A 26234-nucleotide genomic window follows, 5' to 3' on the forward strand; every position below is an offset into this window, starting at 1 on the left:
AAGTCTGCTTGCATAAAGTAAAAATACAATTTTGGACTTGCACTAAGTATGTCTCTATATGTTTATGTTTGTCTATGCCTTCTATATATACTTGTCAATTATCTTACGGTGTGAGAAAATGGATATACCTAGGTGCATACTATGCAATGAAAAGTCAACAACGACTCCCTCACAAAGGTCTGTATTCACATCTGGAGAATCGAATGGTATGTAAAAAATTGTGCGATGTCCTACTTTGTCTGATATTAGTACGTACATTCTTAAAATATTGCAGAATTTTAGAGCAGTCATTTTTTATCCTCTTCCATCATCTCTACATCTTTGACCAAACTATTATATAATCGAATCTATACTCCTATTCCAACGCACGTAGCTGAGAGATCGTAAAACACGCTCTATTGATACAAGATGCATTATTAATAATTATTATTTATTGTCGAGGACATGATTTGCACACAAACGAACAGCCGCGAACATGGCTCTGGGAAAGAATTCCAATTTCATAAAGTTGATTTAATTATTTGTTAGAAAAACTTGTGAACAGATGGCTCATGGCTTGGGAAATATGTATTTTTATTAGAATTACGGGACACTGATGTCTCACTGTGGTTACAGCCACTACCTAGATGGCGCCTTAGATGTTTACCCAAAATTCTCTGAATTTATTGGTGAAGACTAATTTTAGTATCTTACAAAAAAACGTTTAGCATATTATGTACTTACATACTTACATTATCAATCACTAATCATCATCCTCCGAGCCTTTTCCCAACTATGTTGGGGTCGGCTTCCACGATATTATCAATCACTAAATGCCTTATTTTATTTGCCTCATACAGGAATCATTGTATTCACAAAATACATCTATTGATACGCCACTGAATCAACCGTACTTTGCCTTTAGCATTGTAAAATATATCTTAAAACCTTCAAATAAACTTTATACTGATGTCACTAGCACACGATCACGATCCTCTAAGCTTAGCCAAAACTTACACAACAAAACACACTCGAACCTCTAACCTCTGCAAAGGGCAAACCAAGTTATTCATACATATAAAATAAGCTGCAATTTACCGACTAATTCCACAGCCATGTAATAATCTTTATATCATAAATCCGTGCGTATTATGCCGCGACCATACATTGGATTCAACTTTGCGTCCAATATTGGTCCGAATTGTGAAATGGTCCAACTACTGCAATACACATTGGCTTTAATATCAACTTTGTGACCAAACAATGGAAACTGACTCGGTCATTGGGCCAGCTGACCGCTTCAGACGAGCGAAGACGATGGACGGTAATTAAGTCGTCATTAACGTCGTCCTTTTTCTTTTTAGTTCAACAATAATGACGCCGTATGAGCTAAAAGCAGAGTACCAAATACACTTAACCCGCATCTCAAGAAGACAATGACGTGTCCAAGATGGTCCCGCGCACTCTCCCCTTTCATTCCCCTCTCCTTTGAACTTGTATGAAAAATCGACGCTGAGTGCGTTAGTATTGGGCATTGGATGCAAATCTACATTGTGTCAAAATACCTACACACATTGGTGCATTTGAGCGCAAAACATTACGTTGGTGCAAATATGTCCAAAGTGTGGCCGCGGCATTATATGCGCGGGCGCAACGGGTGGGCTACCCGCCATGTTGTCTGTCTCGATGTGATCAGTTCATCTAAGTTAGGTTAAATTATATGGCAGTTTATGTACGCTATTTGTCTAGGAATGTTTATGGATATTGTGTGTAAGGAGTGTTCAGTTTGATATGGCGTTTAATAGTTTTTTGTGGCTCTGATTCTGCTGGTGATGACTATCTGTAATGATGAATATCGGAATCAATTTTCGGCGCTAGATCAACGCATAATTTTTAAACAACGAAACAAGAAATCGTCGATTCGATTAAATAAAACATTTATAAAAATATATGATCGGATGCTTCTTTATTGTCTAAATCAGGAACTTCCATACAACAACTTAGATAGGCTCGTTTAAAATACCAAAGCTTAAGCTTTAACAAACGGAACTCAAAACACAACCGTCCACCGTTCATTAGCCGTCACAATTGACAAAAACAACAAGTTTTTGCGCCACATCACATGCTTGTAACGTCCATATCGGATAGATCGATGCCCATTCGATTACCGATCGCGAGACATATCGTGTTTCACACGATCGATTGACAACTCGAGTTGACGTAACGATTGTGACGTAAGTGTAGTTCCTGTATCGTTGTTGTGAAGTACTTTACTGGTTAGGTGATACTTTTAGTTTCCATTTTATATACCTGAATATGTCTAGTACCCCATTATAAAGAGAAGAAAAGTAGCTTTCTAAGATGATAATAGATCTTTGTGTCTGTAAATGCACTGTCTTCTTAAATAAAACGTTGCCCCACGCTAGATTTTTTCTCGTGTCACGGGTTTCTTTACAAACACACACAACCCGGAACAATTTTAGTGGCCAGGTAGTAGTTCCATGCCGTAATTGAACCCGCGAAAGATAACTGTTGGATCCAGTAATCCTTGTTGTAAGTTTTATATCGAATCTTTTTTTTTGGGCTTACTGATTCACTATATTAAATGAAGAAGATGAATAGATATTAGAAATTTAATTATTTAATAAAAGCTCAGCCTTCCTTAGGCCTCAAAATGTCAGTATCTAAATAATTAATCAAATTACTTTTCCAACACTAAGATTGTTATAATTGGTTCGTGATCTTCTGTTTAATTTTAATTTGTTGATTGACGTACGCAATGAAATTCGATCAAGTGTTAATAAAGCTAATAAGTAAAAGGAATAACACCAATCATGTTGCGGTTAGCCCCAAAAAAAACATAATTTTGACCCGGTAACTGGATTGTGGAGGTCAGATAGGCAATTGCACAGGTACGTTCAATCAAGCTTTGGAATTTCAGAACAAAATACATAGGTAATTTGAGGTATATTTTCTGAAAAATATTCCTTATCTCAAATCTGTCAGGTGAACCATTAAAATAACGTTCATCGCTTAAATATTAGGAAATCGTTTACGTGACAATAAAAATGAAAGTCATGAAAATGCCCCAAGAAAAAAATGATTTTTTTTTAAACACATCGAACCTATTTGTACCAATATTAACCGAATCTTTATCATACAAAAGCCTACAGTTACTGGTAGCAAATCCTAACATTAAAAGAGAGCCATTTAAGTTTAAAAACAAAAACTTTAATAACGGGAAACGCACAGCATGGCTGACGTGCTGGTTGCCAATTAATTCCTTTACTCAGAAGCATCCATATTATTCTGTTAATCATTCAACTTACATGTATTTATTGAACGAAAGGAAAAACACTTGAACCAATTTGTTTAAAGGGTTAACTTAATTCGATAAAGTTTCGTGTGAAGATGTGGTGGAAAACGGTTGTGTGCGAATAGGATATTTTTATGGAGTAACTACGATCTGAATATGCATTACAAAACCTTAAATATGTAAATTGATGGTATTGTAAAAAATAAACGATATGATTTAATCAATTTTATCATGTTCATAAAAATATGAGAATTGGCTTATAAATAAACTAGCGACCCGCTCCGGTTTCGCACTGCGTAACAGTATTTCCCCACTATTTGATGTATGTTATTGTTCATATAAACCTTCCTTTTGAAACACTCTATCTGATAAAAAAAAACCGCATGAAAATCGGTGGCGTAGTTTTGAAGATTTAAGCGTACAAAGGGACTTAGGGACAGAAAATGCAACTTGGTTGTATACTATGTAGTGATATGTAGGTATGTCACGTCACGTCCGACAGTAATGTTTATACAATCTGTATAATAGAATCTACATAAACACCGTTTCTCAGCCTACATCCTCTACCATAAAATTATGTACATAATACCTAAACATTCATATATTCATTGGCCTATTCATAGAGCTACAAATCAAACTATCAAACGAGTTGCAACTTGGATGCATTATTCTTAATCGTACCTAACCTCAGCTAAGTTACATTTAAGTAAGTTATAAGTTATAACTTAGCCAGTATGTTGATCAAATGGCACTGGATTATCAAATTGATAGGACTGGTAAGCAAATGTGTTGCGAAAATTCGTTACATGTTTATGTGGGAACGTTCGTACAGAGATAAATATGCGACTGCCAACGCTAAATAAAAAGAAAATAGGTAATAGGTATACGATAGTAGTCTCTGATCTAGACTTAAATATAACACAGAACTTTAAACTACCACCATGCAAAATTAACAAAAATCCAAGGCGATGCACTACAATTAGATGATGAGAAGAACAAACAACCCTGTCTGATTTTGTTGAAAAGTAGTTTTCCATAAAAAAGAGTGAGGCAGTAATTTAATTAGCACCTATACAAAAACAACAGTTAGTTCTATTTATTATTTTCCCACATATAAAATCACAAACCACATAAATACCAACATACACGTGTGTACAATTTACATCTCCTGAATACAAATACAAAATTACGTAATACAATTGTATCAAACATTTCATATCACGTAGTCCGTGACATTGGGGCATAATTCACGTGGGACCACCGGCGATGGCGAAGAACAATAATTTATATATCTGCAGCTTATATGGAGGTGGCATGTGTCATAATTTGGCAAGTTCCACGGACTTTTAAATAACTGAAGTAGATTTCAGAACATTCAGGGCTTTTAACTGAGCTCTAGGAAATAAATATCATTGATGAGATAAATAAAATAATGTCATCAGATGGCTTTCATATGTATAGCAATAATGCATCTCTTCGAAACAATGAACGGTCCACCTACGCAATTCTAGCTAACAATAGGTTGCTTTTCATGTCAATTAAAAATAAATATCTACACTTGCAACATAAATCGAATAAAAAAATGACTTTGAGTGTGGCAACACCACGATTCATATTCAGCCTTTTTATAGTCCCACTGCTGGGCACAGGCCTCCTCTCACACAGCGAAGGATTGAGTGTCAATCGTTAAGCTTACTCAATGCGGGTTGCTTAATAAAATATTAAAAGTCATTGCACTTCTTATGGTCAATTATATGGTCATAAACGAGCATAATTTCACACCTTATATCGGCACGCAGCGGAACGGTGGACCGACCAATAAAACACTTAATTATATTTAATTAGATGTAACTTCGCGCAGTCGGTTGCGACATTCTAAGCTCGTTTTACGAAGAACGAATGTTCAATGAGATATTTCTTAGTGTAGCTGTTGGTTAAATACGTTTCCTTGGTTGTAAATTGTGTTGCTTGCTCTATTTTCATGTGTAACTTATCGTAGTATATTCTGATACTAATTCTGTCATCACCAGTGGTGTAAAGTTGAAGGATTTGCAAAAGTTTTTGTCTGATGTAATACTCTATGTAAATGGTAATTTCTGTTCTCTCCTTATTTGATGATGATTGATGGTGTGTTCAAATACTGCTTGTACCTATGTAAGGTGCAACATAGGTAGCCATAGCCACTGCCTACTTTACCTACATGATCCCATAAAAATCGCCTGACTCTCAAAACTAAAAAATATTGCTTCAATGGTTAATTGTTAAACGACGACTCTACCCACGAATCATTAGCGTTCTATTATCACTGAACTACTAAACAATGCTAATGGAAGCTAATAAAAATATACCTACGGAACAAATGGATCTGAAACTAGAATAGAATGCTGAAATTCAACGACAAACAGCGATGTTATGTACCTACAGATATAGAGGAAAGTTCAGGCAAAGCGTTTTTTTTATCATATTAAGCGTGTTAATAAAGGCAACACAGAACTTTCAAGGAAGAAACTTACCATCCTACGATTCTACGGCACTTTTAAATATTTAATTTCTGCACAATTTACTCAAATTGCACCCAAAACGCGTTAAATGTGTAATTATAAAGCCAACTCAATATTTCTCAGTAATAACCGAAAAGTAAATAAGCAATTCAGTTCTCGCTTTCCAATTAAAAATAAGAAAAATACATTCCCATTAAGAGCGTGTACGTCAACCGCGCGCCATTTGGCCTAAAATGGTACTTTTCAAACCACTGTTTCTCAGTAACTACTTATCCTATAACTATGTTATTTTTTAATAACGCAAGGTAATTTCACTGTCTATATAGTTAATTGAACATAAATTTCAATTTGTGTAGTTTAAATACTTAGAACCCCTATAACGTAACAGATGTTTTATAAAATTCCCGTTCAGCGTCTATTTCGAAGCTTAAATTCATGTGAAAACAGTGGCAAATCTAATCATATTTATTTTTTTACTCATAGACGAAATCCCCATGCATATAGTTAGTTGAAAACATTTTTTGATTTAGGTCTCTATCTTTCAGAAAAAAATATTTTAACAATGTGAAAAATTGTGAATTTCAAATGCTTTTTTTACCTATCTATCTCACTTAATTTAATATAACAATTATTTACTATAGTAATATAACTCTTTCTTTAAAACATAAACTTTATATTATAATTTAATCTCTCGTTTTTATTTTTTTATAAATTATTTAAAAACTACTATAAAACGCTGCACGCGAGTCAACTCAAACCAGACCGCCGCAAGGCTTCACAGAGAGGACGTGTCGCTCCGTCACATCGCGTAGGGTGAATAACCTCTGCCGTGGATACCGAGAATAGAGTACATTTCAAGCGCGACCAACAAATCTTGATACATTACTATTTTATTTAAAGCTCAATTTTGAAGCATATTTTTTTTATCGATTGAGTTGAAATTTTGTTTGAATGTTCAGTTTTAATGACAATGTATGATTCTATATCCAATATGGCGGTATACCCAAGATGGAGAAAAAAATGTTTTTAATGCATTCCTACGATATGGGTATCAAATGAAAGGGCTTGCTATGAATAACTCGAAAAAAAATGTGTCGCGAGTCTAAATCCAATATGGCGGACTCCTTATGCTAGAAATCACTTATTGCAGATGTCTGTTACCAATCGAGCTATAATTTTTTTTTCATTTTGGATGTACCCAAATTTTGACTTTTGATCTCGAATAACTTTTGAAGCATATAGGATAGATAACTTAAAACTTTATTTGCAATGGTAAACCCAAGCTCTTCACCAATATTTGGCTTTCCGGCAATTGTTGTTATTTGACCACAAATTTTCGGTCTGGATGGACTGGACCATTCATATAAACAATCAATTTTTCAAATCGGTCCAGGCGTCTTTGAGAAATCGAGAACAATCACAAAACAATCTAATTGAAACCTCCTCCTTTCTTTTTTTGAAATCGGTTAAAATACAGAAACTCTTAACATTGTCATTAATCATCAGTCGACTATTTAGTACTGTTGAAAATTGTATGTAATATACAGAAAGTCCTCAAAACCAAGGTTTTCATAGGTGCCCGATTTTTTTGCAAAAGAGTGTAAGTATTAACGACTTATTTTCATGCTTTTATATTTTAGACATCCATAGATTTACACTATTTTCCCGCTATTAACTATTTACTAAATAATATATTTTTTGTTCTACCAATTTCACTCGAAAGGATCAAAATGGTTTGTGTGACTATACGTGAAGTATGATAGGCACGCACACAGCCGCGACGCTAGTCTGCGCGGTTTTTTGCGTTGAATTACCTAAAGTTGACATCGCGCGCCGAGCGTACACGCTCTTAATTCTCATTCAATTAACAATTTCTCGAATTGAATTGAAAACAAGTGATAAATTAATGAAGTCCGTATCGATACCGCCCTTGCAGCCATAATCGTTTCGACAATCGACTTGCATTCGATTAAAGCACAGATGTTTAATCTGCGAAAATATTTGCGAAAGGAGTTTCTGAATATTAATTATTATTTTTGGAACTTTTGGTGCTGTGTACCTACTAGTAAGCCTATTTATTTTACAACATCTATGTAACTGTAATTTTAATTCCAATATATTTACCCCATACAGTTGTTAATTTTATACTGCACTGAAAAATTGTGTACCTATATAAAATTATTAATTATACACACACCATTTTAGGGTGCCCAAAATTATATTGAAACAAAAGCAATTTTCACATTATTCTCCGAAGGTCAGTAATGTTATTACGCTATTATTTTGATTTCAGCCAAATTGTCAGGTTATAAAGTTGTAATAAATGGCCAATTTGTGAATTATAAAAATGAGAGAAGCAACTTATGAAGACCGGCTTAGTGAAATAGTTTGTACTTGAACCGAAACAGCTCTGTGTTTTCTTAAATAAAATAAAGGTTTTCAAAAAACTCATCGAGATTTAGATTACTCATTATTTTAATTCATAAATTACGAAAACTTTACTTTATTTGAATATTGACTTTAGTGTCAAAAGAAGCAGACCCAAATTATAAAACACCCAGCTCCAATTTATTTACAAAATAAATAAAAATAATGAGACCAATATTTAAGCATTGCAATTTTCTCACATAATTAAGCAAGTTACTGCCTAAAAATAAAAACAACACTTTTGCATTAAGACCGCCACTCACACCGTTCGAAAGTGGCGCTACCCCGCATTAATCACAGCTAATTACGTTTGAACCAGTTCTTATTTATTCGGTGTAAATTATGTAATTTGTGACAAGTGACAACATTAAATATTGTGATACTTCAGCGGAATTAATTATTTAAGTCGAGGACAATTTCTAAAAAGGCCCAATTTAGCGTATTTAAATGTCATTTGGTGTGTGAAGTTTTTTTATTAAAACAAATATGTTTGTATTAAAGCAATTTGTACCTGTTTGCAATGATGTGACCAGTGCATGAAATTAGTAAGTTAGATTTTTATTCTTATCATGTATCAACACTGAAAAATGAGTATATCTACTAGCACTCTCATTACGCGTGGGTTTTTAACAGCTTATCAATAAACTCTTTCTTCACGCATATATACCTATTGATTTTCCCCTAAAAGCCTTGACAACATCGACAATATTAACCCAAAATAAACTACCAACAACATCATTCTTAAAATAACCAGAAAAAAACGGCTACAAAATTGAATAACACTACACCATACTAAAAGTTAATATCAATCATAAAATTAAATGAGTACAACTCATTGACATTTACGAAGTTGCTGAGAAGGAAAAAACTTTTACACTTCGGATTAACAGCCCTTTCACACGGCAGTCCAGTTTTGCGGGACCGGCATTTTACCGTATCCTGCAAAACTGAACTACGTGTGAACACAGCGTCCGTTTTTGCAGGATTTCCGCTTTTTACTGGACGAACGATCCAGTTTAAAGTAACAAAACCGAATCGCACAAATCGACGGTAACAGCATTTTGCAGGATCCTGCATGCGGTTTGCTCGTGTGAACACTATCATATAATATCTTTTGCGATCAAACGGGATCCTGCAAAAAACGGTATCCTGCAAAAAACAGGACTGCCGTGTGAAAGGGCCGTAAGGATACGCAATTACGTTTTACTGCACATTCATTACTTTTAAGACTTCATTGTAGCTTATAACGGTTAATTTGAGGTTATAAAGTCTGTTATTACTTATCGTAGACAGTTTTAAGATGCTTAAATCAGTTTTTTGCATGGAGTATAAAGACTAGCAAAGATGTCATAACGCAAAATCTCCATGTAGCGCGCCAAAATCCGGGTGTTCGGGGACGAGGAATGTTACTTGCTTCGCCCTTACGCGCCCTCTATGGAAACCGCCCAATGTTTTTAAAATGGCATAAAATATTTTATATGGGCATTATCTACTCGCCTGAAATAATTAAATTAAACACTTTTCAAACAAGAACAATCTTTGATATATTGGTTTTGATTTATCAAGGAACCCGAACGCCTCGCTAGTTCCAGTTACTGATCACGCCCACCGTACGTAACTTGACCTACAAGAAGGCGCCTGACCTACCTTCCTTAAGGCATCTCCGCTATCTTTCGTTCCTCTGTGGTTTTATTACTTGTTGAGGACAGTTTTAAGATACTTAAATCAGTTTTTTGACACCCGTTATGTGATTGCTCTGCTCTTTAAACCGAGGGTGTTACATTTTTTCGTAATATTCTTGAGAAAGGACGATGGCTACCTTGACCTCATAATTAGCAGGACCGCTAAGCTTATTTCTTTAAGACTGAGACTTTAAGAAATTACTCCTCTTAAAACAAAATGTTTAATGTAAAAAAGATCTAGTGCTGTTATTGTAGATTCTTGTCAAGACGCTACTGGCTAAGTATTGACTTTATGCAGAGTCCTCGGCAATCTATAATATTCAAACAGCCTCATACATAATTAAAAGCATGTACTACATCTAATGATAATAATCAAATCATCAATTTGAGTGCATTTTTTGCGTGGCGAGACAAAAAACAACTCTTTAATCGCTAGCTGGTCAATTTTTAATGGTCAACTGACACGGTCTACTAATACGATCTTAATATATCCTCTCTATCCTAAAACTAAACAGTTAAATACCCACCTTCAGATCACTTTACACTATCATTAACATCATACATCAATAACCACCGTATAAACACGACCAACCGTTTTTGCGGCTCTCGTAACGGTAAAGTTTTGCCTTAGGCAGGCTGTGTATAAAACTACAGTATACATTACCTTATCTGAACGCAAATACATTACTACTAATTAATTTTTGGGTGAGCCGTATTAATCATTCGAATTTTAAAACGTGTAATTATTTTAAGTGGGTTCCGTAGGTGGATGATTGTTTTTGGAAAGTGGTTCGTTATTGTCTGAGGAGATTTATCGTTTATTGTTTTCTTTGTGTATTAAAGTGTGTGGGTGTCTGGAAAGGTCTTGTTTAAATAGAGCATTTTGTAACTGGTTCTCTAAGGAACCCTAAATTACCTTCACATCTAAGCAGAGAGTGACACGCACCTGTAAATGGACACACGAACAAACGTACACACAAACATTAATATAATTGCTTAGTGCTCTATTAAGATGGCTGATAAAGCTACTGCAATTTGTCTTAATATATTTCTATTGGGCCACATAACAAGATATATACAGAAGGTTTCTGCAATGATTTTTTTTAATTGCTTCGATCCCTAAATTGAGTATTTAAGTATGCCTCCTTAACATTCCAGAAAATGCAAACTACCCAATTTTGGGAAAAAGTCTCAGTGAATTTTGAAAAGTATGTTCATACATACTTCACGCTCCTTGCTAGAAACATATTATATATTTAAACTTTATTACTAGTGGTTAAACATGAATGCTTAGTCCCTTAAATGCTTGTACATCTTAACCTTCACACATAATTCCGAACGTTACTATCCATTCTGGATAACTCTTATGTACATCAACTCTTGATGCGTAAAGTTATGCCACCCTTTAAATTTTTCCGACCAACTTCGGCAATTTGTATAAGTTCTTATAAACCAAGTACCACATACAAACATGCGGCCCTAGCATTTAAATTCTCAGCACGTTTGCAAATGCCTTGAAAACGCCCATTTAAAGGCACCGTCGAGCAATACAATCAAATAAATAAATCTGCAAATTGTCCCGCAAAAACTTGGGACATTTCACCACATAGCTAACCTTACCAAAACAAGCTCGGATCACTTTAGGGTTAGCGTTAAATGTTAAATGTTAATACTGCATTCATGGTTGGTGAACACAAGATTTTAAGTGAATGCAAGTTGATTTTCTTGCTTTTATAATATTTTCTCGGCCTTCTCGGCGATAAACTGCTCTACACAAAATGAACGAAAAGCTTTGATATTTTTCTTTTAACTTGTTCATATTATCAGAATTATTTTCAAAGAAGAGCAAATAGTGAGTGCAAGACCTCCTTTATTTTAAAAGTTGAAAACTGTATGGGCGGGCATCGTCTATTCTGCAGTAGCTGATTGATTGCTTTAAAAGATTCATTTATGTATTACATTTCATACATAATTACGGCGTTTGACACCAAATTACTGTATTTTCAGTATTCAATGCCGTTAGATTAGATGCAGAATAAATAAACCCTATAATTTAATTTTCTCCAATGGCAACCCTAACCCACTCGATCACAAAGACACTGCAGTCTAACAAATCACTTGCAACCAGTATCACCATAACAGACTCTGGGAAAAAACAACACTACACTCCATCAACGTCTGAATCGATACGACGCATTCTTGACGAAAACTGTACATGGTATGTGCACTGTGTTGCTATGTGCAAGCGTTGACTCCAGTAATGTTCTGTTAAGTTCTTGGTCGCATTCTTTTTTTGAATCTTTGAATTTTGGTTGGAAGGTGGACGGCTTTTAAACTGGGAAAAAATTTTGATTGAAGTTTTTTGAAGTTCACTATAACCGAGTCTGGGAAAAAATAACACCATCAACGTCTGAAGCTCTGAATCTGAATGTCTGAATGATACGACGCATTCTTGACTTGACTTGCTTGATCTTTGAATGTTAGCATGTTGTTTGGACAATGCTCGTTCTTTTATTCAAAATCAAATTTTTTTTAAAGTTTTCAGTATCTAAGGAAGCTAATTATATTGGAACTAATAATTTATGTTGTCCATCACCTTTTTGGTTGGTTAATTAAAAAAATATATTTTAAATAATTTCCTGTGTGAACATACATTTGAAGTCCATTATACATCCCGAAATAGGCGGAGTAATTACACATTTTTTTCTAATGCTGTTACATAATTTTCATCAATATCCTTTCCAAAAATTAGCATTTTAAATTAATCTATTTGCAAATTCTTCTTGCTTATAATAGTTTATTTATCTACTCGTAATTACTACAGACAACATTTTTTAATTACGCAGCCGATAACCTGAATATTTGACAAACTATCGGCCCAGCCTACGCGAAACTATTTAGATTTATGACTTTATACTAGAATTGGTTAACACTTAGCTATCACTATCAACAAAGTAACGGGAAATATTTATTATATTGCCATTTAAATGGTTCAAGTGTCAGTAGACAAATAAATTTTATTGGGTATTTAATTACAGCCTGGTATTAAAAGAAACACCACTATATTGATAAGCTAGAGCCTTTTTTATTGGGAATTAAAAATCCAACCAAGTTCTTTCTTAAGGCATTTACATCTTTTTACCATGTCCATATACCAGTGCCGCGGTAACTCTTTCAAACCAGGCAGGCCTTGGCCCTTTGGTTTGCTGACACTCTTTAAAGAGCGCGTAGAAATAATAATATAAGAGGTAAGTTGGAGACTGAGAGAGGACATCCTTTATATTGTAGTCAGTTGCGGGAAGTTGTATTCCCAGGATGTGATTGAGTAAGAATAACTAGCTGTTAGTTTTAAAAAGTAAAAAACACGCTAGTCATGTATTGTCATCAGAATTCAGAGTGCAAAATTTCATCCTAATGGAAGACCGGGAAGTGGGTCAAATTAAGATTCTAAGATTTCCTTACATACATAGTTAGTTACAAGTGAAGCCAATATAAGCGTGTTAAAAAAACTATAAACATTATGACGTTAATGTATGAACAATAACAATTCAATTAGTTATTACCTTACTACGTAAAAGTAACAAGGAAGAGCTTAAGTATGGGATAAAAAAATATTTTCTCATTAAGAAACTTGTCCAGTGAACAACAATGAATGATTATAGCATGCTCATTAACGCTTGCGTCAGTTAAACACCGTCATCGAGAATGAAAAATGACAATTGTGTAACATTTTTTATTCTACTTTGTAATGCATCTTTTTTCTTGTTTGTGTACATTTTTTTATTAAACATCTGCCTCGAGGAGACATGAATCTTATGGAGACTTGTTAAGTAGGTATCTAATTATTTGTCTCACTTAAAGCTACATTTTATTTTTATATGTATGTTGTGAAATACTGCAAATACACATTGTTATTACATGACATATTTTTTTTACATTATTGCCTATCATTTGTTCCACCAAAATAAATACTTTAGTAAATCCTTTACAAGTCCTTCAAAACTATTGATTCCTATAAAACACCAATATACTCAAACAAACAGTGAAATGTAGAATCGATTACAAAGATAAGCCACGCCCTCAGTACTTAGAGTCCCGCCCACACAATTAATATTCGATCAACCAAATAATTCTTACAATTTGTCCAAGCCCTTATTAGCCGAATTTATAGCCTCACCTTATTTAGACCATTTTACTTTATATTGTTACCTTATACGAGAAACTGATAGCTTTATTTTGTAATTTAAAACTCAAGAATTTTAAGTGTTGAAGCTTAAATGGCTGGATTTGGGCATTTTGGTTTGTAACTCGAATATAGCTATGATACTTATTCGGTGATGTTTAAATGTTTTCGAGAGTTAATTGATGGGATTCAGTTTTTCTGTGAATTTGTTAAGGCTGTGTGTACATACTTAAAAATTAGGACCAATTTGTCTAAATTGCAAAATTGATCTCAATCTAATTTAGAATATCTTTCGTTATTTATAAATACGACATACCCTTATTTAAAGTGAGTAGACAGGATTTATGATCTAATTAATAAAAATAAAAAAACTAAAATCCTTCATCGAATCAATATTTTTGGCTCAACATCGTAAATAAATCAAAAGTAAAATACAACGTGAGAAAGTACCCACAAATTGAACATTATATTTACAGTATTGCCTATAAAAAACTTCTCAATAATTTGTTAATTAATGTCTTGAAAATCGAAGCAACTTACGAGAGAACTTTTTCGGATCCATTTCACAAAACAAAATGGCAAAATATGGAACTATGAAAATGTATGGGATTTTGTTAAACATTCGGTGATTTCCTTGACAAGCAACGCCATTTTGACAGGTCAAGTTAAGTTGGTCTTTAAGTAAATGATTTGGTTTTGGTTCCCGTTTACCGTATTCATAAGTTCTCAGTAGGACTTGCTCCGTAGCTTAATTATTGGTTCGTTGTATTTATTGTCGATTCGAGTGAATTTTTTATGCGCTCATCGCGGTGGGAGACCGCTCAGGTATTTTCTGGTGAGGTACATGAATGGAATGAGGATATAGGTAAAGAAGGTTCGTTTGGTATCATTCGATAGAGAAATAAAAGTAGTGTTGAAAAGATTGCCATGCTACAAATACTGTGAAAGAATACCCGATTAATTTTCTATATAACATGCACCTTTTCAGGTACGGTATAAAATTGTTATAAAAATCTGAATATAATTTCTAAAATGTATTTAAAGTGCATTCCCGCATTTTCTTTCAGGTGTCACAATATACGTAGTGTTTTTAGTTGAAATCTTTTATTAACCGTATTTTTCTCTAAATGTGGAACTTCTAAACCTCTCTGTCTGCTAACCCGTATGTCGGAATCTAAGCCCAGCCAGTGGAAAATCAATTAATTGTTAGTAATTTCTAGGTATTTGCGTTTTTGTTTGGCGGCCTAGCCGACTATAGGCGGCACGGATACGTCAAGTGCCATACATTCACTTCAATAACTAATCTTTAAGTTTGTAAAAAAGGACATACCGAGTCTGTGTTTTGTAGGACACAAGGCAATGAAGATATTGCCTTTATTTATGGTATCGTGTGTGGTCTATAAGTACCTAGGGTACGCACACAGGCTCACTTATTTACTATCTTGTGTGTAACAAATATTCAATGCTTCGTGTGTTCATGAAATTCAAATCAGCGTCTATCAAGACCATCTCTTCCTAGCTGGTCTTGAGCACATACTCAACTAAAAATCTTGCTACTTCTACATGTTACCATCTGACTTACAACCATAAGACCCATAAAGAACTTTATTAAGAAAATACTGATGGCATAAAATACTAACAAGTGTGCTTGGAACTTCAACTCATCATAAACATATATCTCCTACAAATAACGACCCATTCATTACCGCTGGAAAATCCAACCGACTTTCATCTCCTAACTAGCGTATTTCACGTCAGTTTCAACGCCAAAAAATCATGAAATGCTCGTAAATTCCACTTACAACATCGGTCCCGTTTGGAGTACATTCATGATGAATGGTAACAACCCACGGAGTAAGGAAAGATGACCGGAGATGCCATGATGCCATGATCCTGTGACCTAGAAGAACCTGCCTACCTGCATTATGGCATCTCCGCTCATCTTTCCTGGTACATAAACGGCCTACGAAGGAACACGATGGATTTTTTTCAGTAAGGGTCACATAGGTACGGTGGGCATGACCAAAACGATCAGTAACGAGTGAATTAGCGAGGCTTTCTGGTTCTTTGATACACCTGTCTAAGATTTTCGGTATTGCAAAAATGTTCGGGTCCAAAGAAGTCGTTCAAGGGTGAAGACAGTAATGTTCCTCGTCCCCGCTACAAACGCATTTCCGCGCGCTACTTTCTCAGGGGATTTTCAGTTATGGCACCTCCGCTGGTCATTTTGTTCTCCATGTAACAACCCGACCTTTTGAAATGCCAGTTGGAATGGGAGTACAGTAAATATCGCCAGCAACTTTCAATACAATGTGCAGAATTTTAACGAAGACATCATGGGTTCGGGGAGATCATAATCGGAGCGTGTTCGCCGTATCGCTCCTGGTTAGGGATGGCGATACTTGGAAGGACGAACATAACATGCTCAAAATACCAAACATAAGTTTGATTAGTATTTTAACCAAAGGCTTTTTGTGTTACGAAAAAGCTGATAGCAGCTGCAGGTACAGATATTGGAGAATTTGAAAATGATTGATACTCGTATCAATTAATACGTAACTTACTTAACATTCCTAATCACCAAAACCTTTTATCACAATTGTCGATATCTACTGCATATCTACACAAAAATACGACCCAATCAATCCCACACGGTAACCCTACCACCCATAAATTGATATTTGAGTGAAATGTTGCAAGTTGATACGAACGATCCCCCACTGGGGATCTTTCGTAAATCTCTCAGTTGGACTGTGCATGAATATTGTAGACAGTTCTTATCTTAACGATATTGCCTTAAACGGCTAAGGGAATTCAGGGTATCTATAAGTGCATCAGCAGTGTACCAAATGATATACTGTTAGTTGTTAGACTGTGGCTTTCTATAGCGGTTCAGGCAGAGCCAGGTGCAAAATGTGGTCACTCTTGGAGGCAATATTTAATTAAGTTAACGACCCCTTTTCAGTGTAAATTGGAAACCAGAAGTGAATTTGAAAGTGCTTTTTGGATTAGCTGAAGCATGATTTATTTATACTCTTCTATTCGATTGAAATTAAGTAATCAAAAAAACAGTTTCAACCAATCAGAATGGGAGCAGTTTCGTAAAAAAAGTGCCGAATTCTCCGTGTTAATTTTCCTTAACTTAAGTTTGGTTTTATAAAAACGGTAAATAAATAACACATATTCGTGAACATTTCACTTTTACCACTGAAATTCTTCAACATCATACCAAGTGGCAGAACTGCGATTAAATCATAATTTTTGGGTTCAAAACGGAGTTCTAAAGTGCCGACGAATAACCTTATCAACGTGGTTTTGACAGTTTACACGGTAACAAGTCGGTTGGCAATATAATTGTGTATTCAGAATTTTATATTATAACTTGTAAAGCCCGTAAGTCACACGCATTTTATATGCACGCCTTTTCCTTAAACGAATGTTGAAGACAGAAAGATATGTTTCTGTTTTCATTTACAAACATTTTGGTAGTTAAAATATGATAAATGTATGCCTGTTTTGAAGATTAAATCATGTTTACATTTCATTTTAATGTTTAAATTTATTTAAGTATGCTTTACTGATATCCAAGTCAAATGTCTTATTTCTTTTTCTTGGGAAGACGTCACTTATTCTATTTTTAAAATAAAAAACTCGCAATTCACTTTAGTGACATGAAAATCAATAACTTTACAGTAAGTAACTCCATCTTGAATATCAAAAGTTCTGTCCTAAAGGTTTTACAATAAATACACATTACAAAGGTAGGAACTATTCAACATTTTGCCAACTAATTGCCAACTCGCATTGTAATTCCTATTGAATACCTGACCCCGCCTGGATGATAACATCAACATGACTACAACCCTGACTTTTGACACGTTTCCATGTATTGAGAGGCGCTAACCTAGATATTTTCTATGGGTATACCGAATACGAGCCGTGTAATGTACCGAACAGTGTTTATAAACAATTCATACAGATACATGAAAATTAAGAACGTCCCCCGTTTTCGGGTAAGTTTAAAAGCTATTTATTAAATTCACGAAACAGGAAATTTCATAAAACTTTTCGATGAAACAAACGAAAGACTTGATAAAGTTTATTTTGCAAAGAAGATTAAGTATTTATGCCCTTATTTCCTTAGACTCTAAATCATCTGGTTGGTTCTCAATTCATTCCTATGTATGACTATATGCAAAATGTGATGTACAGAAACATAACATGTGAACTTGCAAATGTACCTATAGACAACTGGTTTTAAAAAGAAAAATACAATCACAATCACGAAATGGACTGCTCAAGTGTTGGCATTAAACACAACAAGAAACAAACACCTAATTTAACGCTCGATGATGGATGGACCAATCATCATTAACAGAATAGCTAATAAACTTATTACATACAAGTAGGGCTGCCATCCGTCCGGGTTTCGACGGATTTGTCCTCGTTTGGAGACCGTCCGGGGGCCGTACGGGCGGGGTTTCAAGAAGTGTCCGGGGAAAACCCGACGAAGACGAAGGACACTTTTCATGTAAGGAAGCACCTCATTGAATTTAAGTATATGTTAATAGTACCTAAATGGATTACAAATTAGGTAGTAATTTGTTAAATAAAAAAATCGTACTCGTTCGGGGAAAAAATGCGATTTACGCCAAATGTCCGGGTTTCTTTAATGTTTGTCCGGAAATTCGAGATGGCAGCCCTACATACGAGTAACAAAGGTTACGTCTATACGTCTCGTTGTAGCCGTCTGTTGTCTGTCAGACTGACTTACTTGTATCGACGACTGACAGAATGCATTCGCGCATGGAGTTGTTATTTTGTTTGGTTGTTATTATTTAAATTGGTTGTTGGTTGTGTTAGAATGTGGTAGATCCGCGATATTAGAGATATTACAAATCGTAAGAATATTGAGCTTGACGTATTGTAGCTCCATCTTTGTATGAAAAGGTTGCATAGAGCCCTATTTTTCTAAAATTTTCGTACAAAGTCAGTTTTTTTTGCTGTAGGCGTAAATCTCTATATTCTACATGACTGTTTTGTGACTTGCTTTTCACTCAGTATTGTATTCCATCCCTGAATCTACTTCCAATATAAGAACTAACCTACGTCCCGACTCGATTTGTGCAAATTCTCCCATTTTTTCCCACCATTTTTTACAAATTACACATACAGCATATTTCACACATACTGAACATAAACATACGCCGTTTACCATTCAAGTCACTAATGTAATACCTACCTCTTTAGGAATTAAAAATAACTGAATAAAATACAAGTGTACTTATAAATAATTTATCGTGAATAGCAAACGATATAAATCAACAACTGTCAATGAATTTTATTACGCCCATTTTCATTGTTTTTATTTATAGAACAATTGTAATTAATTCTAAGATATTCCGCCCAAATGGGGCCTTGAAGATAGGTGTGTAACTATTGTTGACAAGATTGTTATAATGCAATGTGCGAATATATAATTATGGTTGTGAAAAAACTGGTACTGTTAGCACCTAGTTCAATTTGCTTTGAAAAAAATCCTAATCTCTAACACTACGGACTGGAGACATGTACCTAAACTCTTTTATACATCAAACATTTCCGCGTTCTTTGCAGTGATGGATCTAGTGTTACATCCCCTGATTAAATCTCAAGACAAATTAACAAAGAACCTAAGTCAAAAGTGCCGATCATTATCGTCGACTATAATGGTTGATTGAAAACTTTTAGTTATCAAAATGCTTAGATCTATTCCAACTGTCTAAAAATATCTTTTCAAACCACCTGTATCTCTAACACCTAAAAGCTCCTTCAATCTCCATTCTCCTCATACGTATCATTGATACGATATGATACGTAAGGCGTTGTACCGTATAACATGAACGGACAGAATGTGTTAAGCTGTCGATCTAACGACGCGGCTTAACGCCATTGTCGCTTGTCTGAATCCGATCTTATGCGCAAGAGTGGATGTAGTTATGCCTTCATTTGTTTTTTATTTTGTTGGAGGTGTTTACTGGCTACTGGTCACTTTAAACAATTTCGAAATTATGATTATAAGTATAGTTATTTGAATTATTTCTTTGCAACCTGAAATCCCGTTTTTGAGGATATCACTTCACGTAGTTCTAATTAAGGATCCTGAAAACATCACTCGAATCCACCAATGTTCATACAAAATATCCCAATTGGTCTGAACAAATCATACTTAAGTAGTAATGGTATTGTACTGATATTTAGTTAGCTCAACAAACAAAGATTTGCATATATAGTACTTGGATTGACAGAGCATTAACGGTTCCAAAATAACAATTGTTTACATTTAAATAAAATTTAAATAATCCACTCTTACTTACCACCTAAATTACCGAGCTTACCTCCGAAAATTAAGCCATTAATTTCAATAAACATAATAGAAACATTTAGATACGATCGCGCCCAAGTTTTTCTATTAGTACTTAATAAGTTAGAAATACAAGGTTACGATCTATTGTGGTTCAGTTTGTTATGTAATAAGTATATAAGTATATAGTATGGTAATAAGGACACGCTTACTGGGCCATGATAAAAACTTTAATTCAATTGTTAGGTTTATGTATTCATGAATATTTTATTTTATTCAACCATGGATTAACTACGCAATTCTGTTTTGGGTGATGTTTTTCCTCGTTTTTTGTTTTCGAACTATGGAGCTGGTGATCATCTCTTATTGATATTTGTATAAAAATAAGGTAGTATTTTGTCATGTTTTAATAACAACAAACTGCATTTTTGTGGATGTCTCGAAGGAAATACCCAAATACCATTCGTAGATTTTATTTAATCGAGAAATAAATTGCTGTAAACTAGATTAAAATAACAATTTTATCTTAAGCTTTATAACTATGATGAAATATTTGGGATATAAACTGCCCTTCACTCTGTATAGACAAAAGGTTCACTCAGCAGAAACTCTCGGATCGTATTCAATCATTTATTATCAAATCATCTCACTGAAACCGTTTCCCTACCAATTTCTAAAAAATACGTATATCTATATCACTTTACCAGCAAACAAACAAACGCACGATTTCTTCCACTCCAACCTTATTCAGTGCAAATGCATTAAATAATATCTTGTACCAGTCTGAATGGCTAACGCATATATTCTGCATATGATTTATATGCAAGTCGTGCGTGTACTCTATATTATTAATAATACCACGTGAATGTTTTCGCTAACCCATAATTGGGTCAAGTAAAGTAATTATATGGATAATTGCGTGCGTGTGTTACTGTGTGTGTGAGTGGTCAGGTAAATGGAGGTCCTGCTTTTCCATTGATGAATGTTTTTTGTATACTACCTATTTCTGTTATTTTCACAAGATATTAGCTTAAGTAATCTGCAAGTACTTTTCTAAGGTACCTATATAACTCTAAATCATTTTACTTATTCTCGTAGTCAAGGTCTAAGAACTAGTATGCTGAAGGGTGCTTGTGTTAGGGCGAATATTATTTCAATCTTCTATTTTAGCATTGTAAGGATTTAGCATTCCGATACTGAAAGGGTGCTTGTGCTAATAAGTATTTTAACTTAGAGTCTAATTTGGTGCAAGGAAACGCATCTTAACAAGCTTTCCCTTGGAGCTACAAATACAATCCATATTTTTTAACACGCCTACTTTGGTCTAAGAATAAAAAATGATAACCTCCTTTTATTGAAGTCAAAAAAGAAGTTAATTCTTTTTTTATGGTTATCAAATTGCTCCCAACTAATTAGCCAAAACTCAGAGGAATAAACCATACCGTTGCTAATGAAAACCGACACAATTCGAAATTACTGTCATCTCGTATTAGTACATGTGTTAAATGAACATAAATGTCATGGCGTCTGTTGAGCAATAACTCAGCCGATGGCAATGTTATAATTAGGTAAGATAAATTAGTCAGTTCTCTATTTGTGACGGCTGTTTAGACTTCAGTTTAGATAAAAGCCTATCTCATTTTAGATATACACGTGCTCATTTAATTTTAAGTTACAAAGAAGCTACTTAAGCTGCCTTGAAAAAATAAATATTTTTGTAAATACTTTTGATACTTTTATTTTGTGCTTTATTGAACAGGGTCATATTGCTCAGGTTTTTTGGGCTGCTTTCATCGTAGCTTTGGTTGATCTTTAACTTCCTATGGTTATCTATAACTTGTGCATAGAGGCTTCACCTTCGAATCTACCTACACTATTGAACCTTTTAATTTACAGAGTAGTAAAACGCCCCACCCAGCGTCACACTAATTTGGTTTCTATTACCTAGTAAAATGCTTGAAATGAATTAGTAATAAATTAACCATACTAACAAGTTCCATATTTACTATTGTTCCGTAGTCTGTCATTTGGCAATATATTAGGATAAAGCATGGGCTATGAAAATTCCTTTTCAAAACTCTCTCACTAGGCTTACAGAATCGTAACCAAAATGACATCATAGAGACATTCCATCGTCATAGCTCATCCTTCTAATTAAGTTGGTACCACAAGACCTTCTGGTATCCATTTACCCGTCATCACGCTACTCCATCAGTATAAGCCTATGCGCAAACTGCAGATCAAATAGTCGGCCGACTTTTTTCCCTGTTGGGGGGGAAAAAACTAATTTTAGAAAATCGTGAATTCATTCAAAGTTTTTACAGAAGTTTTATCAGACTACCCACCCTATAGACCAATGGCAAACCAATGAAATGTCATTGGAATACGATTGGTCTTATATTAGTAGCAGAATTACCGCTTAAGTTAAAACTGCCATTGAGATTCAATTGTTTTCCACATGCCACATTATTGAGTTAGCAGAATCAAGCCCCTGATCGTTGTTACGTGTGTGCTTCCATTCATCTTCATACTGATTTATGAGCCCAAGCCAGCTATCGGCCGACTAAAAGTTGATAGTTTGCGCGTTCTCTAAAAGGGCATCTGTTCACCACCTTGTCTATGCTTTGTTTATGTTGCCAACAAACCACCATTTTTATAGCTTGTTTATTTTCTTTGTGACGTAAATTGTAACATGTTGGCAACACAGAGTAAGCTTTGTTGGTTAGGTCATACTTTGATTGTTTTCTGTCGGTTAATTGTTAAGTTTCTGTAGTTCTCTGGCTTAATCAAAAGCTTTATTATGCTTGTCGTATATTGCACAATCATAAACACCCTTTTTATTAAAAAGAATATTAGGCGAAGTTTTCCTTTTTTGAGTCATTTGAACCCGCTATCTAAATATCGCAAGATATTTTTATTTTCATTGATTCTGGAACTATTAAATGTTTGCTGTACATGTAACCTGCTTACTAAAATTCTCGAACCTTTCTCTTCTACTTATCATTGAAACCTCATCTTTTTCCTCATAGGCCGGTCATTATTGAATGATCTTTGGTATTCACGTCTCTATTTTTTAGACTGAGTACGTTTATCACGAACCATTGTTATAATAATCAACACCAATATTTTGTTTGTCTAAGCAATTTTCAACTATAGTTTCTATGGTAGTAAAATTTCCGTAAAAAAGACGTAAATGCTGACGTATTGTAGCTTGAGTCAGAAACTTTTCAAATTTTCTTATTTCAAGTAAATGTACCTAACTTAGATTTCTAAAGCTTCATATCTAGTGCATTTGGAATGAAAGCTTGTGATTGCAAAAAACAATAATAATTAAGTATCTTTCGATAAATTAAAAAGAGATTCATCTTATTCACACTTCACAAGCATGTGAGTTCTATTATCTCAAATGCATCGTTAATCTAAAATAATCAAGATGTGATATCGATAAGCGTTTGAGGCAATTAGCGTCACGGCTAGTGCGAAGATCAATTCATAGATTACTTCAATCAAAATCATTCTCGATATTCGACCGGCAAAGGCGGTCAATTATCAAACAGATAAAACGTTGTTTGTTTTGTTCCATGTAAACAATTGAATGCCAACCTATTACTTTTTTAGACCTTTCCGCCTTCGATCCGAATTGATTTATCGATCACATGCCATGATCGATTTAAAAAAGCTTGACGTCAATTATTTTTTGTTTGATCATGTCGCAAAATTAAAACAACTTCTAACATTTACATAGATTTACGCTTAATCTCAGTGGACTAGATAAAATCACGGCACGAAGTTATAGCAATAATACCAATATCTTTACCGATCAGCCTTTAAGTTACTTCACATGTCACAAACTTGCATTACGTCAATCTGCATTAAAATGTAACACAAATACAGCACTGGTTATGATTATCTGCACTGACATGTAATACGAATGAACGCAACACTGTCACGATTAATGCACTACAAATCGATTCATCAACACATCACTTATAAATCGAATATAAAATTCGGAATTTGATCGCGTAAATCGAATGCGTGTAAGCGGTCCACGGGTTGTACAACTACTGGCGTAGTAATCGAGATAGTAGTGAGTCGGTTTGCCAGCAGGCTGCGACCGATAATTCATGATTTAAGATAAGTGTGTGTCGTGGGACCGAGACATCGCAAGATTTTGGCGAATAGGGAGTGCGTGACAGGACGGCTTGTCTCGCTGTAAAATCGTAACAGTAATACTAGTTTGATCGATGCTCTCAATTAGTGTTGGAGTGACACTGAGTGATGGTAATCGGTTAATTAACAATGTTTAAATTTGGTTGACATGCTGTACCGATGCATCCGTGTAGAGGTGACACTTTAAAGCTATAGTGTGAGCTTTTATGAAGAGTTTGACCTACATTTCCTTAATGTATTTTAAGTAATGTAGATTTCTTCGATTAAGTGGATAGGTACTTAATTACATACCTACCTAATTTTGCTCCCAGCAAATTTCTGAAAATCAGCGTTTCTGAGAAACCTGGTACTTGATGTATGCGATATACCTACTATAACCTATTCACTCCGCAAAATGTTTTAAATTCTTTCAAGTAGGTACCTATCATTTCCAAGTATCGCCAACCCCAAGACAACGTTCACAACAGTCGTACATCTTACTGATAGATAAAAAAAGTAATCATTTTCATTAATTATTCGACTAAGTTTTTCTTTTATATAATATAGTTACAAAAACTGGCAAATAAACCGCATAATTAAAAAATACTCATTTTAACTATTCATGCTTTTTATAAAATAATCTAAGACTGTTTGAATTACAAACAAGTTTGATAATTAACAAAAAACGTTTAAAAATAAGTGTTTGATTTACGCACTATATTAAGCGTAGCAAACAGGTACCTATAACTATATCTATCAACATATAATATAGATTGACAGATAACCCAAACTATAAGTAGTTATGTAAGTGTAAAAATTACATGCTAACGTAACATTTTCACTTTCAGGATCTTCTATTTAAAACTTAAAGTTCACATGCGACTTTTTTCATAAGTTGAGTTTATATATTTGAGGCAATTGTTATCACCTCCGCACTGGGTATCTATACTAATGCATATAATAAAGAGGAAACATTTTTGTTTGTAAAGGCTCTAAAACTACTCAACCAATTTGATAAATGATTGCATTGTTGGAAAGCTACTCGGGAAAAGTGTACTTCCCGAGTAACGGACTATATTTTATCACGGTAAGGGCAATATTTGCCACAGGACGCGGATGATATCGCGGGAAAACGGCTTTATTAAATAACGATATTTCTTTTTTAACCTACTCATAAATCAAACCGCCATTATTTTTTTGTACGTTATCTTCATTATGTCCAATTTACATAAAAATATAATACTCTCGATTATTGTGTAATTTTATGTTGTTTGTTTACATTTTCGTTGCCCTTAAACTCAAGTCGTTAATATGCATATTTAAATAATTAAGAAGACTGCCATAATGATGAGTGTGTTTGGGTCGTCAATAAATTATTCTCAGTAAATATTATTGCTACCAGTTCGAGGAATAATGATCTTTAGACATGCGACAGTATTTTGTTTTACAAGAAAATCTTAACTCGACTCTTCACTATATCTTATAACATATGCCTAATACCTACTATAAGAAAAAAATGCATATTAAGTATACGTCCATTTTCGCAGAATTTTGATGTCGAAAGATTGTAGTGGAGTAGTTAGAAAATTATTTGCTTGTTTACTGTCTCATTCCATGCAATATTTTTAAGGTGGTGTCTGACCTCAACCTACTT

The 26234-nt window shown here is 34.4% G+C and overlaps 1 protein-coding gene across 2 annotated transcripts in view; it reads right to left on the reverse strand.

Annotated features, from left to right (window-relative positions):
* Ip3k2 (Inositol 1,4,5-triphosphate kinase 2) overlaps positions 1 to 26234 on the reverse strand; it is a 162090-nt gene that overhangs the window by 86022 nt on the left and 49834 nt on the right. The window contains exon 1 of one of the 2 annotated variants that reach the window (XM_021334939.3): positions 24249 to 24515. The exons of the other annotated variant lie outside the window; for it this stretch is intronic. The gene's annotated coding sequence lies outside the window, so the exon portion shown is untranslated. Of the gene's footprint in view, positions 1 to 24248; positions 24516 to 26234 lie in introns of those variants that run through there. 2 annotated transcript variants of the gene reach the window in all.

Source organism: Helicoverpa armigera, chromosome 16, assembly GCF_030705265.1.
Source record: "Helicoverpa armigera isolate CAAS_96S chromosome 16, ASM3070526v1, whole genome shotgun sequence".
Lineage (NCBI taxonomy): Eukaryota > Metazoa > Arthropoda > Insecta > Lepidoptera > Noctuidae > Helicoverpa > Helicoverpa armigera.